This window comes from Macadamia integrifolia, chromosome 14, assembly GCF_013358625.1.
Source record: "Macadamia integrifolia cultivar HAES 741 chromosome 14, SCU_Mint_v3, whole genome shotgun sequence".
In the NCBI taxonomy this organism is placed as follows: Eukaryota; Viridiplantae; Streptophyta; class Magnoliopsida; order Proteales; family Proteaceae; genus Macadamia; species Macadamia integrifolia.
In genome coordinates this window covers 21125506-21132915 of record NC_056570.1, presented here as the reverse complement: position 1 = coordinate 21132915, position 7410 = coordinate 21125506, and the positions used below count along the sequence as shown (strand labels likewise).

The following is a 7410-nucleotide window of genomic DNA, read 5'->3' as shown; positions in this document are numbered from 1 at the left end:
GAGTCTACTGAACAACTCGAGTCTAGCAGGTTGACCATCCCATTTTAGTTCCAATTAATGGCGTTTAACCTAAAAGCTTGAGCTTTAAGATGGAGACACACTTTCAAGATCATAAGTCAAACTATCGTACCCTATTCAGTCAATATACTACTAAATTCCCCTTCCATTCCTGACCATGGAATGCATTCATTGCACCACATAGCATCTCTTCTACTTTAATCAATAAATTTTAGTTCCACCAAAAAAAAAAAAAAAAATTACTTGGCAAAGGATTCCTTTGTAGCATAGCATTGTATTGGTTGATCCACCCCTTTTTTATCCCCTAACAAGGGTTGAAATTTAGATTGGCTGTGGATAGATGGTATTGAGGCATTCATCAGATGAAGAAGAAAGCTGAAGGCATTTGCGAAGATAAATTTTGGCAAGAGTTACATGTTCTTCATCAATCATTTCCTAATGAAAGAGGCCAGTAGATGATCACATGTGATGCCACTTTAAGTTGGCATGCTCCAGGCATGGTCTTGCTAAACATGAACTGTTAGTCCATAACTTCATGTAATGAATTTTGATGTTTATATATGTACATGTGAGTGAATGTATCATGCAAAATGTTTGTTTGTCCCTTATAAGAGTCTCTGTTGGTGGTGTAATGTAATATACTCCAAATCCGTTAACCTTTTATCTATAAATTAATACCTTTGATGAGTGAATGTGGCTTCCACAAGCCTTCATCAATCTCCTCCTCTTTCCATTTTCTACATAAACAGCCTTGTTTTCTTCATTATCTACTTCAATGGCAGCCCAAGAAGCTGGCAACCCACGAACCCTTGAGGCCCTCCACCAAGAGATCCCTGGTAGCGGCGACGACGACGAACTCGGTATCAATTATATCCAGAGGGCACAATGGCTTAGGGCTGCAGTTCTTGGAGCCAATGATGGATTGATATCAGTTTCATCTCTGATGTTGGGAGTTGAAGCAGTTCAGTGAAATCTATGATCCTCACTGGTTTTGCAGGGATGGTTGCTGGTGCATGTAGTATGGCAATAGGAGAGTTTGTGTCAGTTTATTCACAGAAGGATATTGAGGTGTCTCAAATGAAGAGACAAAATGAGAAGGAGAATGGGAAACAAAGTGGGGATGAGGGAGAGAATGAAGATTTGCCAAACCCATTCAAGGCGGCTGGGGCATCTGCTCTTGCATTTGTAGTTGGAGCTGTGTTGCCATTGATATCAGCATCGTTTATACAGTCATATAAGGTGAGGTTGGGGGTGCTGATTGCAGTGGCAAGCGTGGCGTTGGTAATGTTTGGAGGGTTGGCTGCATTTCTGGGGAAAGCACCTGTGAAGAGATCTTGCTTGAGGATGTTGATTGGGGGTTTGCTGGCTATGGCCATAACCTATGGATTGACCAAAATGATTGGACTTGCTAGAGGCTAAGGACGAGACTCTTGCTGGTGTTCATGCAAGCCATATATAGTTTTAATTCCCCACTGTATATGTACTTTGTTCTATGTATGTGTGCTTTTTCTTTAGTTTCTTTTGATTTATGATGAATATTCTAATGAAATTCTGAATTCCACACTCTCTTCCTTGAAAAAAAAAAAAAGTTCATATAAAATAGTGAGTGTAAACAAATTTGGCTGTGACTTGGGTTACAGTTACTATAGGATTAAAATCTCTCACGAGATATAAACCTTAGACCCATAGATCACCATAAATAAATTAGGAACACCAAGAACAATGAGATAGAAACTATAATCAATAAAATGGTACCTTGTTTGGGATCCATAGTAAAGCAAAGTGTAGCGAAAAACCTTCTGATTCACGTAGCAAGGTACTTCTCCTCTATTTCCCTATGATCACTGGCTAGATGAGGAACCTGAACGTACAAGGGAGGAAACCACAAGAAACCTTGTCTCTTTCTCTTTCTCTTTCTCCCTCTCTCTTTCTTGAGAATGTACGTTGTGAATAAGATTAGGGTTAGAGGAGAGACCTAACTCTCTATTTATAAAGTTTCTCAATGGATCCACTCATCACAAGTCCAATGGTTAACTAAAGACCACATTAGCTAGCCCATATTAAATTAATTAAAAGCTCGTATGTCTCATTTAATTAGACCATATAATTAGCCTGGTTTTATTAAAGCACAAAAATCCAATTAATATAAGCCCACATGAAATTTTCTAACATTCTCTCACTTGTGCTATATTAATTGCTATTAATTTTTGAAAACTTATTTTGTCCTTCAAAAACAATCTCAGGCTAATCATCGCCTTAATGCACGTGTCTTTGAAATGGTCTAGAGACATTTCTAATAGTCAATCATGTCCCATAGAGTCTCAAACACAGAATCATGGTGGTAACTGCATCTTGTAAACAACACAGGACCTTCTATAGTCACAAAAGCTCTCAACTCTACTGACATGGATTCAATATGGTAGCGTGGCAACTGGATAACACCTACATAATGGTTCCATATGTGTTATCCCCTTGTCAGTCCAATTTCTCTCCCTTAAGTAGTACAACCACATTAGAGAAAATTCTTTATGTTCTAATGAACCTGTATGTCTTATCTTCAATAACTCGAGTTATACTTTATGTGTTATAAGACATACCTTAAGGCTAATAATTGAATGCCCCAACCTTTGCTCAAGGTTAACACATACCTTAAGACTTTAAACATTTATATATATAATATGCCAACATATAAAACATCCACGTGTTAAATACAACAGTTATAACAAAACTGCATTTTATTGAATAGAAGTGCATGCAAAAGGCAGTTAATATATAATCCTAGAAATTATTAAAAGGTAAAAGTACAGAGCAAAATTTTATTACACAATAGAGAAAAATAAAATATCTCCCACTAAACAATCGCATCCTATGATGCTCCTAAGTCCATGCTAATGGCATGTCTCTCAAAAACACAAGGACGAAGGTCTTTAGTAAGAGGATCAACTACTATATCATCTGTACCAATTTGCTCCACTGTGATATCACCTTTCTTAACCTTTTTCTTTTATGGTTAAATATTTGACCTCCATATGCTTGGACCTTATGATACCTTTATTGTTGTTAATAAACAAATTTGGGGGGGAGAAGAAGAAAATCCCTACAGTAAGCATTACTTATTGATTTGTTAGATGCGTTTAAGACTATTTTCTATCAAAATATTTTCTTTTTCTTAGTTGTTTGGTAGTTTTAACAAAACATAATGCTTTGCATTTCACATTCTCAAGATTGAATCGTTTATCACCAAAAGCAAATTTTAGCAAACATATGTATAAACTAGCAAACTGATTACTAACTATTTAGAAATCATATGGAATAAACTGCAACCAAAATCGTTCAAATATCATAGAAACTGAAATTGTTTACTAAATAGTTGCAGTTTCAGGAAGTACAACCGTTTTGTAAATGATGCAGTTTTGGTTTCAACCAAAATATATGTTAACCAAACCAAATCAAACCAAACCGAACCAAACTGTTTAAATTGAAATCAAACCGATTAACACCCTTACTTGCAACCACGTACGGTATTTTTGGAAAGAGGGATCTGACTCACCATTAATAAAAAAAAAAAAAAATCTTATAAGAAAAGGGATCTGACTCGAGCCTTTCTGTCCCTCTTCCTCATTTCTTGTTCTTCTTCCCCCTTTTGCAAACCTGGTCTGCAACTCTCGATCCGAGACCCATCCCCTGCTCACGCCTTTCTCTCCTTCCTCATTTCTTCTTTTTTGGATAGTTTCAAGGAAGTCTCATTAATTTATCCAAGCCATGGCTGCTGGTTCCTAAAAGCAACACCGGAGATATCAAGCAAACTAAAATATCATGACAAGATAAGCCTCCAGAAGTTAACAAAGCACAATCAGAAATGCTTGATTTAACAATCTGAAGAGGCCAACTAATCTTCCCTTCTCTTTCAGGGGGAAGACCTCATGGCAACAACATTTTCTGCAGAAAATTGTAACGTTCTCTTCCTATTGATTCATTTTCTGCAATGGCAAAGTATGCAAGTATGGGATAGTGGCCAACATAGGAACCATAGTTGTCACGCTGGATATTCACTGCCCATTCAAATCGATTCAAGTCAGCATGTCCAGTGCTACTTGTTTCCGTGATTTTCTTAATTCATCGCCGCTGCTCTCCTACCAGAGTTCTTGCAAAAGATGGATGTAGCGGGCAACCACTACCTCCCTCATTTCTTCTTCTTCTTTCTTCTTCTTCCCCCTTTTCCAAACCTGGTCTGCAACTCTGGGTGACCCATCCTCTGCTCACGCCTCTCTCCCTCTACCTCATTTCTTCTTTCTTCTTCTTCTTCTTCTTCAAACTTGGTTTGCAATTACCTAATTCCTGAAGCGATCTCCAGCGGATATTAAAAAAGGGAGAGACGATAGCAGTAGCAGAGAGTTAACTTTAGAAGCATAAATTAAAAAAGGAAAAATGCAAAGAGAGAGAGAGAGAATATGAGTTCTGTCGAGTGCAGCTGTATTTTGTCAAGTCAGATGGCAGGTATTTAGGTTGTATATACTTCTATAGAATATTTCATCAATGGTGTAGATTTAAACTTTCTAATCTAATGGTCAAAAAATGCTAGCATATCTTATTGGCTTATTCCTAGGTAACTTGTTAGCATTCCCAGTCTTTTCCCAATTTGCTTAATGATAAGGAAATTAAGATTCCATGCATAACCCTAAACATTTGAGACACGGTTGCTAGTTTGTAACCCAAAATTATTCACTTGCAACGGTATTTATAAGCCTCTGGAAATTTGTAGAAATGTCAGCCATCACATCTTTAATTGATTTAAGAAATCAATTTACTTGAAGATTTATAGGTTAAAATTAAACACAGGAGGGTAAAGGTGTCAATCAGTCCAGCCCAATTTAGTTCATTTTGCATTTTGATTAGGTGTAAATTAAAATCGAAATGAAAATGAATCAGCCAAAATTAAAATCATTTTGCATTCGATCCGGTTTTACTGGTTTTTATTTGGTTTTCATTATCCGATTTACATGCGGTTTGTACTACCAGTTTTGGGAAATGGGCGATTTCAATTTGTAATGTGTTTAATTCTGGTTCATATTCGGTTTACATGCAATTTGTATTGCTGGTTTACATTCGGTTTCACTTTTGTACCCTTTAATTCGATTCCTTTTATACCTAATTTGGGAAGATAAACAAATAAGTTATGATCAACTAATAAAATAAAATTTATTAAATCAACTGAAGGCAATCTCAATTTATATTGCATATTCTCTTACTTCATTCTAACATCATAAAAAACCACCATAAAAATAAGTCCCCTAGAAACATAGTCTCTGCTTGCACATAAAATAGTACTAAAAATGAGTCTATTTGGCCTGATTTTACTGGTTCCTATTCGTTGTAGAACCATTAGTTTTTTTGGTGTTTAACTGAATAAAAAAGAGAACCTATAAATCATAATTGAGTCATTTATCAACAATCTGATTTGGTGGATAAACTTGGGGATTTTATGATTGTTGAACCCCAAATTTGGCAAGTAATTAAATTAAGGTTGTCAATCAGCTAGTTTTAATTATTCAAATGGATTTTAGTTCTCTTCAAAATAAAATATAGAAATCCAAACTGAATCGAACAAAATCAAAAATAGGAACACAATTTTGAAATCAAAACAGAAATCAATTTGGTTCAGTTCAACTTTGGTTTTTATTAAATTCCGTATTTGGTTCCTTATTCAATTTTAATTCGATTTCTTATTTATTAATAAAAAACAGTTATTGTTAGTATCATAATCCACCAATTTTTTTTTTTCAAGCATTAAAAGGAATAGAATTTCAACAAAAAAAAAAAAAAAAAAATACAATTTTTTTATTAACATTGATTGAAATAATAAAAGTAATATAATTTATCCGATTTTTTATTTGGTTCGAAAATAAATAATTCGATTTAACGGTTTTAATGATTCTAGCCTTTGAAATCAAAACCGGTTCAGTTCGATTTGATTTTAAACACTGGGTTTCCGGAAAACAAAACAGCACGCAATTGGGCGACTCCACTGGGGATCGAACCCAGAATCTCTGGTTCCGTAGACCAGCGCCTTATCCATTGGGCCATGGAGTCTTATTGATTTTCAAACTTATTTAAATTATATTAAATCTATATTCTACTCTTCCATTGATGACTTTGCTTTGAACCGTTAAACTGAAATCCTTATCAAAATTTACCATGATTAATGATCCAATTCTAATCCAATGGTGACAACCATAGGTGACCTACATTCCTGTTGCCCATGGTTGGTATCACAGCCAATTACGGCAGAAGGCCAACAATTCCAAAGGGACGCAATGGTTCGTAATCTCAGATCGGTATTGATGAATTCGCCCTAACCAAATCAATATTGGTCGAGACAAATTTGATATCAATCCACTAGTACGATCCAAAGTATAAAGATAATGAAATCATTTTTTTTCCTATTTGATCCAAGGTGATATGGTTCCTTAGACCAATCTCAATTTAAAAGCTGAGATTATGAACATTGCTTGATGCAGTGATTGGGGCCTTGAGAGCACAGGCTAAGAGAGGATGATGAAAGAGATTGAAGAAATGTTTAAGGCCCTAAACAGCTGGCTCTAAATCGAGATGGTACATGTCAAGATCACATAAGTCTTGAAAATAAAAGATATGGGAGAGAGATCATTCTCAACACTCTTGAGTGGTCAACCATACATCACATGTAATCTCTAAAACCGTTTTTAAGGGGAGGGAACTTCATCAGTTTGATGTGGGAATGCCTAGACACAACTAGCGTGAAAATACTCAGTTTGTGGGGCAGCTAGGTCTTTTATGCCCAACTATGTCTCGGCCTTTCCTAAGTCAGATCAATAGAGTTCTTTTTTCCATGTTTTATAATTGGAGGAAATAACCCTGTCAGTTTGACATCGACAATATAAGTATAGGCTCTGAAACGGCATCCATAGATGAAAGATGGTTGTTGGCTTGAATTTTGAACCACTACTTGGGGCATTGTTCTCATCCTTTGCTCCACTTCAAACACTTGGTTCTCATTAGCAACCAGCCCACAGTGACTACTTATCATGTGGAAGAAGTAATGGGGAACGTCATAATCAATAGAGAAATCTATGCTGTCATGTTCCCACAAGACTTTTATGGAGAATTCCTGGCCCATGGATTACAATTTGAAGAAATCACTCTAAGGATATGTTTGGTAATTAAAAACTAAATTGTGCAAAAGACATAATATGATAAAAAAATGATTACATAATAAATTTTTTTATGTATTTATTTTTCTTCTTAAATTTAATTTTTTTTTTTCTTTTATTCTCTTGATTACCAAGCATAGTCTAAGGCTTTATTTACAAGTTAAGAAAGAAAAAAGTTTTTCCTATCTCTCTTTTTTTTTTT

At 35.4% G+C, this 7410-nt stretch overlaps 1 non-coding gene and 1 pseudogene across 1 annotated transcript; one reads left to right on the top strand and one right to left on the bottom strand.

Moving 5' to 3' along the window:
* Positions 1-793: 793 nt before the first annotated feature.
* Positions 794-1437, top strand: LOC122060710 (annotated as a pseudogene).
* Positions 1438-6035: 4598 nt separating this feature from the next.
* TRNAR-ACG lies at positions 6036-6108 on the bottom strand. Its single transcript has one exon. It is a non-coding gene; the product is annotated as a tRNA-Arg (tRNA).
* Between the last annotated feature and the right edge of the window lie 1302 nt (positions 6109-7410).